At 41.0% G+C, this 15,286-nt stretch overlaps 1 non-coding gene across 1 annotated transcript; it reads right to left on the bottom strand.

Annotated features, from left to right (window-relative positions):
• Positions 1–976: 976 nt before the first annotated feature.
• Positions 977–1,080, bottom strand: LOC148545252 (small nucleolar RNA R71). The gene has a single exon (XR_015901384.1). It is a non-coding gene; the product is annotated as a small nucleolar RNA R71 (small nucleolar RNA).
• Between the last annotated feature and the right edge of the window lie 14,206 nt (positions 1,081–15,286).

Here is a 15,286-nt window from a genome sequence, read left to right on the forward strand (position 1 = left end):
ACTCTATTGTGAGTTTTTACTTGACGACAACTTCGGTACACTTGCCGAAGGGAGATTTGTTGAGAGACAAGTTTTCCGTGCATCAAGTTTATGGCGCCGTTGCCGGGGATTGATTGTGCATCAACAATGATTAGATTGGAAGATCACTAGATTGAGCATTTTATTTTGTGAATTTCATTTTTCTGTTTGAGTGACTTACTTTTTGTTTTAGTTGAACTTCTTCCCTTCTCCATCTACTCTTTTGTTTTTCTTTGTTATTTTCAATTCTGTTTGCTAACCCACTAACTGTTTGATATATTGCATCACCCACAACTAACATCAATTCTGACATAAATACTGTCTGCACCTATATTCTCTGCTTGTACTTGTTGGTTGTATGACAGGGAGAAGAAGCGGGGCTTCAACTTCCTTTGATTCTGAACCAGAGAGAACCTTCCTTAGACTAAGGAGGGAGGCAAAAGAAAAACGAGTAGTTGGTGCTGAAGAAGAAGAGGAACAGTTTGAGGAATACTTTGAACCAAACATGGAAGAAAACATGGAAAATCATCATGAAAAAGAGATTCACAACCATGGCAAAGGAGGTGGAGCAAATCATGCTGGGGAGGATAGAAGAGTTTTGGGCTCTTACATTAATCCAAACCCAGGCAATTGTGGAAGTAGCATCCAAAAACCAACAATCCATGCCAACAACTTTGAACTTAAACCACAGCTCATCACCCTTGTTCAGAACAACTGTTCGTTCGGAGGAGGTGTTCAAGAAGTTCCCAACCAACATTTGACCACCTTCCTGAGAATATGTGACACAGTGAAATCTAATGGTGTTCATCCTGACGCCTATAGATTGCTCTTATTTCCCTTCTCACTCAGAGACAAGGCAGCCAAGTGGCTGGAATCCTTCCCAAGGGAGAGCTTGACAACTTGGGAGGATGTGGTGAACAAATTCTTAGCAAGATTCTACCCTCCTCAACGAATCAATAGGCTGAGAGCTGAGGTTCAAACCTTCAGGCAACAGGATGGTGAGACTCTATATGAAGCATGGGAGAGGTTCAAAGACTTAACAAGGAGGTGTCCACCTGAAATGTTCAACGAATGGGTCCAGCTGCACATTTTCTATGAAAGGCTCTCTTATGAGTCAAAGAAGGCAGTAGACCATTCATCTGGAGGGTCCTTGAACAAGAAGAAGTCCATTGAGGAAGCCATAGATGTTATTGAAACAATAGCAGAAAACGACTACTTCTATGCTTCCGAAAGAGGGAATACAAGAGGAGTGATGGAGCTAAACAATGTGGATGCTCTGTTGGCCCAAAACAAGCTCATTACCCAGCAGCTGGCTGACCTCACCAAGAAGATGGAGATGAACCAAGTAGCAGCAATCTCCACTTCATCAACAACACAAGAAGTGGTAAACCAAGAAGCAGAAGGGAGTCAGGAGCAAGCCAACTACATTGGGAATTCACCAAGGAAAAACTATGATCCATACTCCAAGACTTACAACCCTGGATGGAGAAATCACCCGAACTTTGGGTGGGGAAGTGAGCAAGATCAAAACCAAGACCAGAGACGTTACAACTCCAACAACAATGCAGCTCACCAACAATTCACCCAGAGGACATCTCAACACCCCTACAACAACACTTCTCCACATACTTATCAAAATCAAAACAGCACATCTGCTCCAAACCACTCATCAATTGATGACAGGCTCTCTAAGATTGAAGCCCTACTTGAAGGAATAAGCCAAGAGATTCAAGAAAATAAGGCGTTCAAAGAGGAGGTGCGAGCCAATATTAAGAACCAGGGAGAAACCATTAGGAAGCTGGAATTCCAGGTGGGATATTTGTCTGAGAAGATTCCCAAACCTACTGATAGCTTCCCAAGTGACACGGAGAAAAACCCCAAGGGAGAAGCAAAGAAAGTAAGATGGGAAGATTGCAAAATGGTCACTACAAGTGATCAAGAGACTGAAGACAAGCAAGGCAAAATATACAAACAACCTGAAGACAACTCAACAAAGGAGGAGGATAGAGATCACAAAGAACCAGAAATCTCACAACAAGAGCTGCTGAAGCTCTATGCACCATTCCCTCAACTGCTCAATGGTGCTGTGGGAAAAAGAATATACTCAAGGTTCCTAGACTTGTTTGCATCTCTGCATGTGAACATACCATTCATCAAGGCAATTCAACAAATGCCTGCATTCATCAAGTATATGAAGGAACTTCTTCCCAGGAAAAGCTCACTCAAGGGAGGGCAGACTATAGTGATGAACAAGGAATGTAGTGCCCTTATTCAACCTGAGTTGCCTACAAAAAGAAGAGACCCAGGAAGTTTTCATATCCCTTGTGCCATAGGTGAAAATATGTTCGACAGAGCACTATGCGATTTAGGGGCCAGCATCAACTTACTGCCCTTATCCCTGGTGAAGAGGCTGCAGATCAATGAGATAATGCCCACAGATGTCATTATCAGACTGGCTGACAAAACTCAAAAGCAAGCAATAGGAGTGGTGGAAAATGTGTTGCTAAAGGTTGGAAAGTACTTTCTCCCAACAGACTTTGTCATTCTGGACATGGAAGAAAGTCACACTCACCCAATCATATTGGGAAGACCATTTCTAGCTACGGCCAGAGCACTTATCGATGTAGAGAAAGGGGAGCTAATATTGAGAATCCATGATGAACAACTCAGCTTCAATATTTTCAAACTCTCACAAGAAACAGATCAAGAGGACAAAGAACTAAGCACAAATGATAATGAGACACTGAAGGAGGAAACAAGCACTGAAGCACAGCCAGTTCGTTCTGAGACCCCCTTAACTGACAAACAAGGAAAACAGCAATTGCCACAGCTCAAGGAAAAGTTGGAGGAACCCAAACCTCTAGAGGCAGGTGAAGACAGCATCACAACTCCTTAGAGAAAAGAGGTCACCAAGGGGAAGGCAACCTCAAAAGAAACAAAGAAGAAGGTACCAAAGAGATGGAGGAACAAGAAGATCCCTACGGAAGACTTCTCTCCAGGGGATAGAGTTGTCTCAGCCTACTTCCCAGATATTCCCCCTAATCTCCCTACTGTGCCATGTCAATTACCCAAGGTCTTCACTATCAACAGAGTTCTTTCCCTGGAACATGCGGAAATCATTGATCCAACCAATGGATACAAGTCCACAGCAAGAGGGAAGGACTTTAAGCACTACCAACCACCGTGATGAAAGAAAAACGTCAAGCTAGTGACGCTAAAGAAGCGCTTCATGGGAGGCAACCCATGTTTTATATGCTTTCAGATGATAATGAATAAGTCAATCTTTATGAGCTTCAATCCAAACTTAACAAACAATTGGTGAAAATCTTCGTATGCAGAATATAGTGAGGAACAAGTTTGGTGTTCAAAGCAAACCAAGTTGCATGCTAGCCTTGGGAACTTTGAACACAAAACTTTCATCACAGTGCTTCAAACTAAGTTTGGTGTCACCCCATGGTGCCACCAAAATACATATAAGGAACCACCAATAGTTAGTTAGTTAGTTGAAATTCATAAACAAACAATCAAATCCTTTCTTTCAATTTATTCTAGCCGTAGAGTTTTAATTTTCTTATATATTAATTCCCTTATTTCAAATCTTTATAGGAAAGGAAAAGAAGCATGAAAAGGGATTGATTGGATTATTATATGGGGGAGATTTTGCCACTTAATGAAGAGCACTACCCACATGTCTCAAGAGGGAACGCATGGGGAAACGCTGCCATGCAACATTGGAGAAAGAAGACCCTTGAAGACCGAACCAATCACTCTCATTAAAGTGATGATCCTTGTCTTCCCTTCATACACAACCCCATCCGTTCATCTAGTAAACATTCATGCAATCCACACCCTTCATCCACTCATGATTTTCTTATATAAGTGAACCGTAGTGCATGCTCACTCCTCACATTCAAATCCCCACTCTCCACACTTCTATTGGCACACTAAACCCTTCATCACAAATTGCTTTAACCAACCCTCTCTTCATCTATCCGAAGCCTCGAACCCCCTCAAACAACAATTCAACCCATGGCATCATCAAGCTCAAAGAGGCAAAAGAGGAAAGGGCCTATTGAGAGTGCTCCTTTTGATGACAAGAGATTCAAGACTGCCTTTCATGAGCATGAATTTGAGCGGATAAGTGCCAGAAGGATATTGCCAGAATTAATCTTCCAAATCCATGCCAATGAATCACCACAGATTTGGAGAAAAATCGAACAGAGGGGGTGGCAATTGCTCACCAGTCCAGAGGGGAAAATCAATGGAAACCTCATCAAAGAATTCTATGCAAATGCAGTTAGAGAGGATAAGACCAAAGCCCCAACCTTCAAAAGCTATGTGAGAGGAAGGGAGGTGGACTTCAGCCCAAGTGCCATAACAAGAGCTCTTCAATTAAAATCACCTCATTTTAATGAGGAGAGTTATCAGGCAAGGATAAGTAGAAGCCCCGATAAGGATGAGCTCTCAGAGATAGCATCAGATATTTGTGTCATAGCCGCTGACTGGGAGAGGTACTCAGATGGGAGACTAAAATTCATAAAAAGGGGGGACCTTCATCCTGAAGCTAAGGGGTGGTTCGAGCTAGTGAGGAGGTCTATTCTCCCAGCTGCAAACAACTCGGAGGTGAATCTCGAGAGAGCAACAATGTTGCATTGTATACTCAAGGGAGGAGAAATCAAAGTTCATGAGATCATAGCTCAAGGAATTAGAAAGATGGCAGAGAAAAGCGACTCAAGAGGAACATTAGGTTACCCCAGCACTATTTACCGAATATGCAAGAAAGCTAGGGTGGTTTTTGAAGATGAGGACCCCGTTTGGATAAAGGAAGGCATTCCAATAACGGTCCAAAGGATGAATGCTGTAGCACTTCCCCTGCCTCAACGGAAGCAAAGAAAGAGGATAGCCCCTCTAGTAGTTGAAAGACAGGTCTTAGAGGGACAAGCACCACAGACCTTGGACATGTACCAATTACAGGAAGCCATTGATGGCTTATCTAGACAATATTTGGAAAGCCAAGGAGCACAGAAAGAGCTTCAACTACAGATGATGGGGCAGCAAGATGAGTGGCAAAGGAAAATGATGGAACAGCAACTAAGCCAAGGACAACAATGGGGAGAAGCATTCAGCAGGATGGCTCAAAGGCAAAACGAGCAACAAGAATCCACCCAGAGGCTAATCAACATCCAAGCACATCAAGGGGCACACATACATGAGATGCATCGAAGACAGATAGAACAGGCAGAACTATTGGACGAGCAAAGGCATTCGCAGAAGGAGTTTACATGAGTCAAACAGGACATCAGATAAATACTCAAGCCAGGTTCAGCTACTTAGTGGGATAGCTGCCAATATTACATCCAGGAATAGCCAAGTATGATGAAATGAAGGATGAATTAGCACGAAAGGAAAGACAAAGGGTGGAAGAGAGTCATGAGTCAGTGAGGAAGGCACTCGAGGATTGAAAGCAAGCAAGATTGGCACGGATGCGAGGAAATGCAAGAGGAAACAAGGAGGACAAGCAAGGAAAAGAGCGTGGACACCCACAACAGTAAAAGGTGGTGGAGTTCCTTCTTTGTTCCATCTTTCTCTGTGTTTTAAATAAGGAAGATCTTGTATGAAATAGAACTTGCTTCCATGTTATGTTTAAACCTTTTTCAAATCATGTTATTTTTAGTTTTTGGTATTGAATAGGTCCATGATTACTGGTCTTTATGTCACTGCATCATTACTTCCCTTTCTTGTAAGCTTGTCCCTTTTTAAATCAAATGAAGAAGAGAATGCTTATGTTTTTAAAAGACCAGAGTAGAGTTCATATTGTGGAAGTACATTCATGAATCTTTAGGGTAGTCATAAGTTAGCTAAGTTGGTTCAACCACAAGGCTAGGAAGACAACTATCTATCCTGAATACTTTGCTTTGGAATACACTCATGAGACTAAGCTAATAACAAGATCCTAAGAAGAGAAAAGGGAAAGAACAATGGAAGTGAAAAACAAAAGAAAAAGAGTAAGCAATAAGGCAAGGCATCAATGGTTTTAAGCTTGAGGCAAGTGTCTGTGGTGCTCCTGTGTGAGGGATCTACTTGGATGAATAAGCTCTTAGGGGTGCCTTATCACTTGGTAACTTGGGTTAACTAACTCGGGATTATCAGCTGAAAGTCCACTATCAAGAGTAACCTTCACTACAGAACACTTAGTAACCCAAAGAGGTGCTGGACACCAAAGTCTCAAGAAAAGAAAATAAATAAACTAAATGCCTGTAGTGTGTATGTATGGGGGATAGGCTTGAGGGAGTAAGTCCTTAGGGGTGTCTCAACACCTAGCACCTTGAACCAACTGGTTCGGGAGTGTTGGCTGAAAGCTTATCTTAAAGAGTTACCCCCTTACAGAGCACCTAGCCTAAATAACACAAACAACCCTTGTAATAACAATAAAAGGATCAATGAATAAAAGTCTCATGGGATATGAACAAAGTGGGTGTTTTAGGACAGAATAAAGGTCTGAAAGCCAGTAATGGAATGAACCTAAGTTGCTATGCATGAAACCACCATAAAATCAGTAATATGACTTCCACAAGAATGACTCATTCCTCTGGATATTCCATTCATCATTTTCTTGTTCCAGTACTTGCTTAGAGACAAGCAAGCTTTAAGTTTGGTGTTGTGATGCCAGGGCATTTTGGCCAGTTTCACTGACCTTTTCTTTACTGTTTTTAGATTAGTTTCATGCATTTCTTTAGGAAATAAGCTAGTTTTGGGTAAATATTCACTTATGCCTTCACTCAAGCATACATTGTGCATTTTACATGATTTCATGAGGATTTTGCATAAGTTTAGTGACAAATATGATGTTGCATTACTCATGACTTGGACTAGAGCTTTGATGCACTTTGTTGCTTGATTTCAGGACCAAAAAGGAGCAAGAAAAGGGGAGGTAACTTGCAAAGATTAATGAGAAAAGTGATTGCCAATAACACTCTCAAAAAGCCATCAATGCCCACGTTAGAGAGTCACGTTAACCAAGTTAACGTGAACTCTAACGTGGAGAAAAGAAGTTGATCCAACGTTAGTGACACTCAACATTGTCACTAACGTTGGCAATCACTCATAAGTGGCCACATTAGAAGCCACGTTAACCTAGTTAACGTGGCCTCTAACGTTAAGGGGGAGGGAGAGAAGCCAACGTTAGTGACACTCAACATTGTCACTAACGTTGGCCTATGGTGCTAAGTACCACGTTAACTCCCACGTTAACTTGGTTAACGTGGGAACTAACGTAGAGAATGAAGAGTTGTCGACAACGTTAGTGACGCTCAACATTGTCACTAACGTTGAAGCAACCACACAACCCCCAAGAGTCACGTTAACTTCCACGTTAACTTGGTTAACGTGGAAGCTAACGATGAGAAATGAAAGATGAGCCAACGTTAGTGACACTCAACATTGTCACTAACGTTGGGATGGCTAAAAGATAGCCACGTTAGAAGCCACGTTAACCTAGTTAACGTGGACTCTAACGTGAGACCTAGGGGCACATTGGAACGTTAGTGACAATGTTGAATGTCACTAACGTTCTCGAAGGATGGCAAAGGCCACGTTAGAAGCCACGTTAACCTAGTTAACGTGAGCTTTAACGTGAAGCAAGAAGGGGCACACTGGAACGTTAGTGACAATGTTGAGTGTCACTAACGTTCTCGAAGATTGACAAGGCAACGTTAAAAGCCACGTTAACCTAGTTAACGTGGGTTTTAACGTAAGGCAAAAGGGGTGCATTGGAACGTTAGTGACAATGTTAAGTGTCACTAACGTTCCCGAACTTGGACTTTCACTAAATGATTAACACTCCTTACGCCCTGAGCTTAAGTCTCTGCCCACTCCGCACTTTCTCTCTGCAAGTAAAGCCAAGCCCAAATAAAGAAAGGAACTGCTTCAAACTCAAGATCCAAAGGCCCAAGACTTGAAGAGTGAACTAGAAGCTGAGAAGAGTAGTATATATAGGAGTAGCTTTGAATTGTAAAATAGTTCTGGAGGCTGAAGAACCACTCTCTGTATTTTACTTTCTTTGCAATTTCTAGTTTATGATGTATTCTCCATCTTTGTTTTCATTTTCAAGAGCTATGAACAACTGAACCCCTTTCATTGGGTTAGGGAGCTCTGTTGTAATTTGATGGATCAATACTAATTTTCATTGTTCTTCTTCTATCTTTCCTCTTGATTTTACTTGAAAGCTTTCGATCTTCATCCAATTGAGTAGTTATCTTGGAAGAGAAGCTATTCAAACTTGGATCTCTTTTGAACCTTGGAAGAGGAATGAAGAGATCAAGCTAGAAATGCTTTCTCATGCTGGACCAAATTGGGTTTGGATGGGTATGTGACTGTAACCCTCTCAATACTTGGTTTGGGAAATGCATGTGGTATAATCAGTGACCATACTTCATCTCTTCTCATGAGCAATTGACCAAGGAATTGGCTATTGATCAAGATTTGAGAGATTGAATTGCAAGGAATTGTAATTCAATCACTTAAGATTGCCAAGGAGATCAATGAGTGCATTGATTGAGGAAGAGATGAAAATGAACTTGATCCGGAGAATTGCAACATCTCCTAAGCCCAATGAACTCCCTATCTCTAATCTCACCCATTCTCTTTAATTTCTACGATTTACTTTTATGAGCAAATCCCCCATTCCCATTTACAATTCTGCAATTTATTTTCAGTCATTTACTTCCAGTCCTTTAGTTCTAGCATTTACTTTTCTGTTATTTACATTTCCACCATTTTATTTTCTGCAACTTTCAACCCAAATTCTGGATTCGCTCAACTAGAACATTCTTCTAATTAAAGTTGCTTGATCAATCAATCCCTGTGGGATTCGACCTCACTCTATTGTGAGTTTTTACTTGACGACAACTTCGGTACACTTGCCGAAGGGAGATTTGTTGAGAGACAAGTTTTCCGTGCATCAAACCCCCTTGCATCTTCATAGCCAATAATTAAACACTTCATTGCAATTCCTTATGAGACGACCCGAGGTTTAAATATTCGGTTAATTTTCATTGGGGTTTGTACTTGTGACAACCAATAATTTTGCATGTGAGGATTCTTTGTTGGTTTAGAACTATACTTGCAACGAGATTTTATTTGTGAAATTCTAAACCGTACAAGAATTCGAACATCACTGAGCTGGCAGAGGTGGCGCTGAGGTGGCACGTAACCGAGGCCAGGTGGCATGGAGCATTCCGTAAGAGGACATATAAGTCCCTAGAGACAAAAATGACGCCGTTTCGTCTCCTCCTCCAATCTTTCAAATTCGTGTTCCCTAATCCCTCGTCTGCACAGAAACGGCGAAGTGGGTGTTGTGGGGAGTGGGGGTAGAAAGGAAATTCTTCCTTCCATGGAATCTGAAGGGGTATCATCAAGCTGGCGAAGAGGTGGAGGTCAGGTCGGCTCGAGCTCGCGTCCTAACGAGAAGGACGGCAAACATGGCGTCTCACCAAAGTGCTTCTGTGGAGAAAACGCAGTCCTTTTCATGTCGAAGACGCGAAGCAATCCCGATAGATTGTTTCTGGGCTGTCCCTTTTACAAGGTATGGTAACAAAATGTGATGCACGTGTGGTTGAAGATGTGTTAGGGTTACTAGTTTTTAGGTCTTGAATTATGTGGGTTGATTTGCTGTAGGCAAGACAACCCTATTGCAAATTTTTTTTATGGCTTGATGAGCACATTGCTGGACTTGGATTGATAGAAACAAAGTATATGGGAGAGAAGGAATTTGTGGATGTAGAAGATTATCACAGGCAGCAGGACATGGAAATGAGGATCAGTTGCTTGGAGAAAAGGATATTAGCTCTAGAGATGAAAAGAAAGCCAATAAGATGGTGTATCTGTGTCATTGTCATTGTGTTGATTTTTGCTGTTCTAAGTTGTAAGATTTGATAAAGGAATGAAAAAGTGTGTTGTATTGTTGCAGCAATTATCAAAATTTTGTGTCATTTATATGAATGATTGTATTGCCCTGTACGTGTCGTGTAAGATGTGGACGAAATTAAAGTTGGTTCCCTAATAGATAACATACCATTGCATTAGTGATCAAAAAACTGGTTTAGTTAACATCCATGTTCATCTGACCCACAAAGGGTGTTCAAAAAGTATGGGACAAAAAGCTAAATTGTATGTACTACTTGTCAACAACCATTACATAGACAAAAAGTTATCACAAAAAGCACTTAATGACAGTAGTCTTCATTATTTCAAGTCCTTTATTTTTGGAGAAGTTGGCAAATTCGGGAGTGGAGCTTCTTGATTCGGAGCTGCATATGGGATGGTAGATGGAGTTGGCTACTGGATGCATCCTGGAAATATGCATGTAAGATGTGAACAGAATAGTATTATTAAGACAGATTAGTCCCTAAGCATAATAGTACTAATACAGAATAGTCCCTAGTCATAGCAGTAATAAGCGATAGTAGTCCTTAATTATTTCCATACTAAGACAGATTAACCCCTAACCAAAATAGTATTAATACAAAATAGTCCCTATAATACAAGATTCCACTGTAGGGTTCTTACCTCTGAACCTGGAGCAGATTGTGACAGTGGAAGCACAATCAGTGACTGGGAGGAGGGAGCTACTTTCTTCCTAGGGCGCTGGTGCACGGAATTGTGATCACACTTTTCACAACTACGATACAACAAACCAGCAAGTGCACTGGGTCGTCCAAGTAATACCTTACGTGAGTAAGGGTCGATCCCACGGAGATTGCCGGCTTGAAGCAAGCTATGGTTATCTTGTAAATCTTAGTCAGGAGATTCATGATAAAAATGATTTTGTTTATGAAAAGTAAATAACATGAAATGAATGATACTTGTTATTCAGTAATGAGGAACAGGTTGAGGTTTCGGAGATGCTTTGTCATCTGAATCTCTACTTTTCTACTGTCTTCTTCTCCAAACACACATGGCTTCCTTCCATGGCAAGCTGTATGTTGGTGGATCACCGTTGTCAATGGCTACCATCCATCCTCTCAGTGAAAATGGTCTAGGTACGGTTTCTGTATGGCTAATCAACTGTCGAATCTCTCGTCTCGGATGAAAAATACCAGGCACAGCTACTGCACGGCTAATCATCTGTCGGTTCTCACTTGTGTCGGAATAGGATCTCTCTATCCTTTTGCACACTGTCACTGCACCCAACATTCGTGAGTTTGAAGCTCGTCACAGTCATCCCATCCCAGATCCTACTCAAAATACCACAGACAAGGTTTAGACTTTCTGGATCTCAGGAATGCTGCCAATTGGTTCTAGCTTCTACTACGAAGGTTCTAATCTCAAGGATTTGAATGCTCTGTTGTCAGGAGAGTCAAGTCAAATCCGTGGATCAGAGACCCAAGAGATACACACTCAAGCTATCGCCCAATGACTACGTTGAGCTCAGATAGAATGGGAGTGGTTGTCAAGCACGCGTTCATAAAGTTGAGAATGATGATTAGTGTCACGGATCATCATATCCTTTATATTGAAGTACGAGTGAGTATCTTAGAAAAGAATCAAGCGTGATCGAAAAAAAACAGTAGTAATTACATTAATCCATTGAAACACAGCAGAGCTCCTCACCCCTACCTATGGGGTTTAGAGACTCATGCCATAGAAGATACAATACGAGATGTAAAAGGTCATAAGTTTCCAAATGAATCTCTAAAAGTAGTTTTTATACTAAACTAGTAACTTAGATTTACAGAAAATGAGTAACTAAGTGCAGATAGTGCAGAAATCCACTTCCGGGGCCCACTTGGTGAGTGTTTGGGCTGAGCTTTGAAGCTTTCACGTGCATAGGCCATTTCTAGAGTTAAATGCCAGCTTGGATGCCAGTTCGGGCGTTTAACTCCAGTTCTGGCATTTTACGCCAGAAAAGGGTCTCTAGCTGAAGTTGAACGCTAGTTTGGGCCATCAAATCTCAGGCAAAGTATGGACTATTATATATTACTCGAAAGCCCAAGATGTCTACTTTCCAACACAATTGAGAGCGCGCCAATTGGGCTTCTGCAGCTCCAGAAAATCCACTTCGAGTGCAGGACGGTCAGAATCCTACAGCATCTGGAGTCCTTTCTCAGCCTCTGAATCAGACTTTTGCTCAGGTCTCTCAATTTCAGTCAGAAAATACCTGAAATTACAGAAAAATACACAAACTCATAGTAAAGTCTAGAAATGTGATTTTTGCATAAAAACTAATTAAAATATAATAAAAAGTAACTAAAACATACTAAAAACTACCTAAAAATAATGCCAAAAAGCGTATAAATTATCCGCTCATCACAACACCAAACTTAAATTGTTGCTTGTCCCCAAGCAACTAAAAACAAAATAGGATATAAAAAAGAGAAAATACAATAAATTTCAAAATATCAATGAAGCTTAGTTTCAATTAGATGAGCGGGACTAGTAGCATTTTGCTTGTGAATAGTTTTGGCATCTCACTTTATCCTTTGAAGTTCAAAATGATTGGCATCCATAGGAACTCAGAATTCAGATAGTGTTATTGATTCTCCTAGTTTAGTATGTTGATTCTTGAACACAGCTACTTTATGAGTCTTGGGCGTGGCCCTAAGCATCTTGTTTTCCAGTATTACCACCGGATACATAAATGCCACAGACACATAACTGGGTGAACCTTTTCAGATTGTGACTCAGCTTTGCTAGAGTCCCCAGTTAGAGGTGCCCAGAGTTCTTAAGCACACTCTTTTTGCTTTGGATCATGACTTTAACCACTCAGTCTCAAGTTTTTCACTTGGATCTTCATGACACAAGCACATGGTTAAGGACAGCTTGATTTAGCCGCTTAGGCCAGGATTTTATTCCTTTGGGCCCTCCTATCCATTAATGCTCAAAGGCGTAGATCCTTTTTTACCCTTGCCTTTTAGTTTAAAGGGTTATTGGCTTTTTCTGCTTGCTTTTTTTTCTTTTTTCTTTTTTTTTTTTTCGCAAGCTTTGTGTTTTTCACTGCTTTTTCTTGCTTCAAGAATCAATTTTATGATTTTTCATATTATCAATAACATTTCTCTTTTTTCATTATTCTTTCAAGAGCCAACAATTTTAACATTCATAAAATCCACTATAAAAAATATGCACTGTTCAAGCATTCATTCAGAAAACAAAAAGTATTGCCACTACATGAAAATAATTAAACTATTTTCAAGATAGAATTCAAAATTCATGTACTTCTTTTTCTTTTTCAGAAAATAGTTTTTATTTAAGAATGGTGAAAGATTCATGGAACATTTATAGCTTTAAGACATAGACACTAAACACTAATGATCATGTAATGAAGACACAAACATAGTCAAAATATAAAGTATAAAAACCAAAAATAGAAAAGAAAAAAAATAAGGAGATTAAAGAACGGGTCCACCTTAGTGATGGTGGCTTCTTCTTCCTCTTGAAGAACCAATGGAGTTCTTGAGCTCCTCTATGTCTCTTCTTTGCCTTTGTTGCTCCTCTCTCATGGCCTTTTGGTCCTCTCTGATTTCATGGAGGATGATAGAGTGCTCTTGGTGCTCCATTCTTAGTTGCTCCATGTTGGAACTCAATTCTCCTAAAGAGGTGTTGAGTTGCTCCCAATAATTATGTGGAGGGAAATGCATCCCTTGAGGAATCTCAGGGATTTCTTGATGAGGGACTTCCTCATGCTCTTGTTGAGGTCCATGAGTGGGTTCTCTTGTTTGCTCCATCCTCCTTTTAGTGATGGGCTTGTCCTCTTCAATGAGGATGTCTTCCTCTATGACAATTCTGGCTGAATTGCATAGGTAACAGATGAGATGAGGAAAGGTTAACCTTGCCAAAGTGGAGGGCTTATCAGCCACCTTGTATAGTTCTAGAGGTATGATCTCATGAACTTCCACTTCCTCTCCAATCATGATACTATGGATCTTGATAGCCCGATCCACAGTTACTTCGGACCGGTTGCTAGTAGGAATGATAGAGCATTGGATTAACTCCAACCATCCTCTAGCCACGGGTTTGAGGTCAGGCCTTCTCAATTGAACTGGCTTACCTTTTGAGTCTCTCTTCCATTGTGCTCCTTCCACACAAATGTCTGTGAGGACTTGGTCCAACCTTTGATCAAAGTTGACCCTTCTAGTGAAAGGATGAGGATCTCCTTGTATCTTTGGCAAGTTGAATGCCAACCTCACGGTTTCTGAATTGAAATCCAAGTATTTCCCTCGAACCATTGTGAGCCAATTCTTTGGGTTCGGGTTCATACTTTGATTATGGTTCTTAGTGATCCAAGCATTAGCATAGAACTCTTGAACCATTAAGATTCCAACTTGTTGGATGGGGTTGGTGAGAGCTTCCCAACCTCTTCTCTGAACCTCACATCGGATCTCCGGATATTCACTCTTTTTAAGCATGAAGGGGACCTCGGGGATCACCCTTTTCTTGGCCATAACTTCATAGAAGTGGTATTGATGGACCTTTGAGATGAATCTCTCCATCTCCCATGACTCGGAGGTGGAAGCAACTGCCTTCCCTTTCCTCTTTCTAGAGGTCTCTCCGGCCTTAGGTGCCATTAATGGTTATGGAAAAGCAAAAAGCATAGCTTTTTCCCACACCAAACTTAAAAGGTTTGCTCATTTTTTACTGAGCTTTTATTTTAGTCTCAGTTTTTAACACTCTTACTCAACATTCCCTTCAAGATAATATTTGACTCTCTATCCATTAACAATGAACTTTTTGTCAGAGTCAATATATCCTGAAGCTCTACATATCCATATGGTGACACACTTGTAATCACATATGGTCCCTTCCACCGCGATTTCAATTTCCCAGGGAACAATCTGAGCCTAGAGTTAAACAGCAGAACCTTCTGTTCAGGCTCAAACACTCTAGATGATAGCTTTGTGTCATGCCACCTTTTTACTTTTTCCTTGTAAATTTTAGCATTTTTTAAAGCATTGAGTCTGAACTCCTCCAGCTCATTCAACTGGAGTAATCTTTTCTCTGCAGCTACCTTAGCATCAAGGTTTAGGAACCTGGTGGCCGAGTAGACCTTGTGTTCCAGTTCCACTGGTAGATGACAGGCTTTTCCATACACAAGCTGGTTTGGAGAGGTCCCTATAGGAGTCTTGAATGCGGTTCTGTATGCCCACAGAGCATCATCCAGACTTCTTGCCTAATCCCTTCTACGAGTACTTACAGTCCGTTCCAGGATTCATTTTAGTTCTCTATTTGAGACTTCAGCCTGCCCATTTATTTGTGGATGATATGGAGTTGCCAC

The sequence above is a fragment of the Arachis ipaensis genome, chromosome B9 (assembly GCF_059453495.1).
Source record: "Arachis ipaensis isolate K30076 ecotype BB chromosome B9, ASM5945349v1, whole genome shotgun sequence".
NCBI classification, from domain to species: Eukaryota; Viridiplantae; Streptophyta; class Magnoliopsida; order Fabales; family Fabaceae; genus Arachis; species Arachis ipaensis.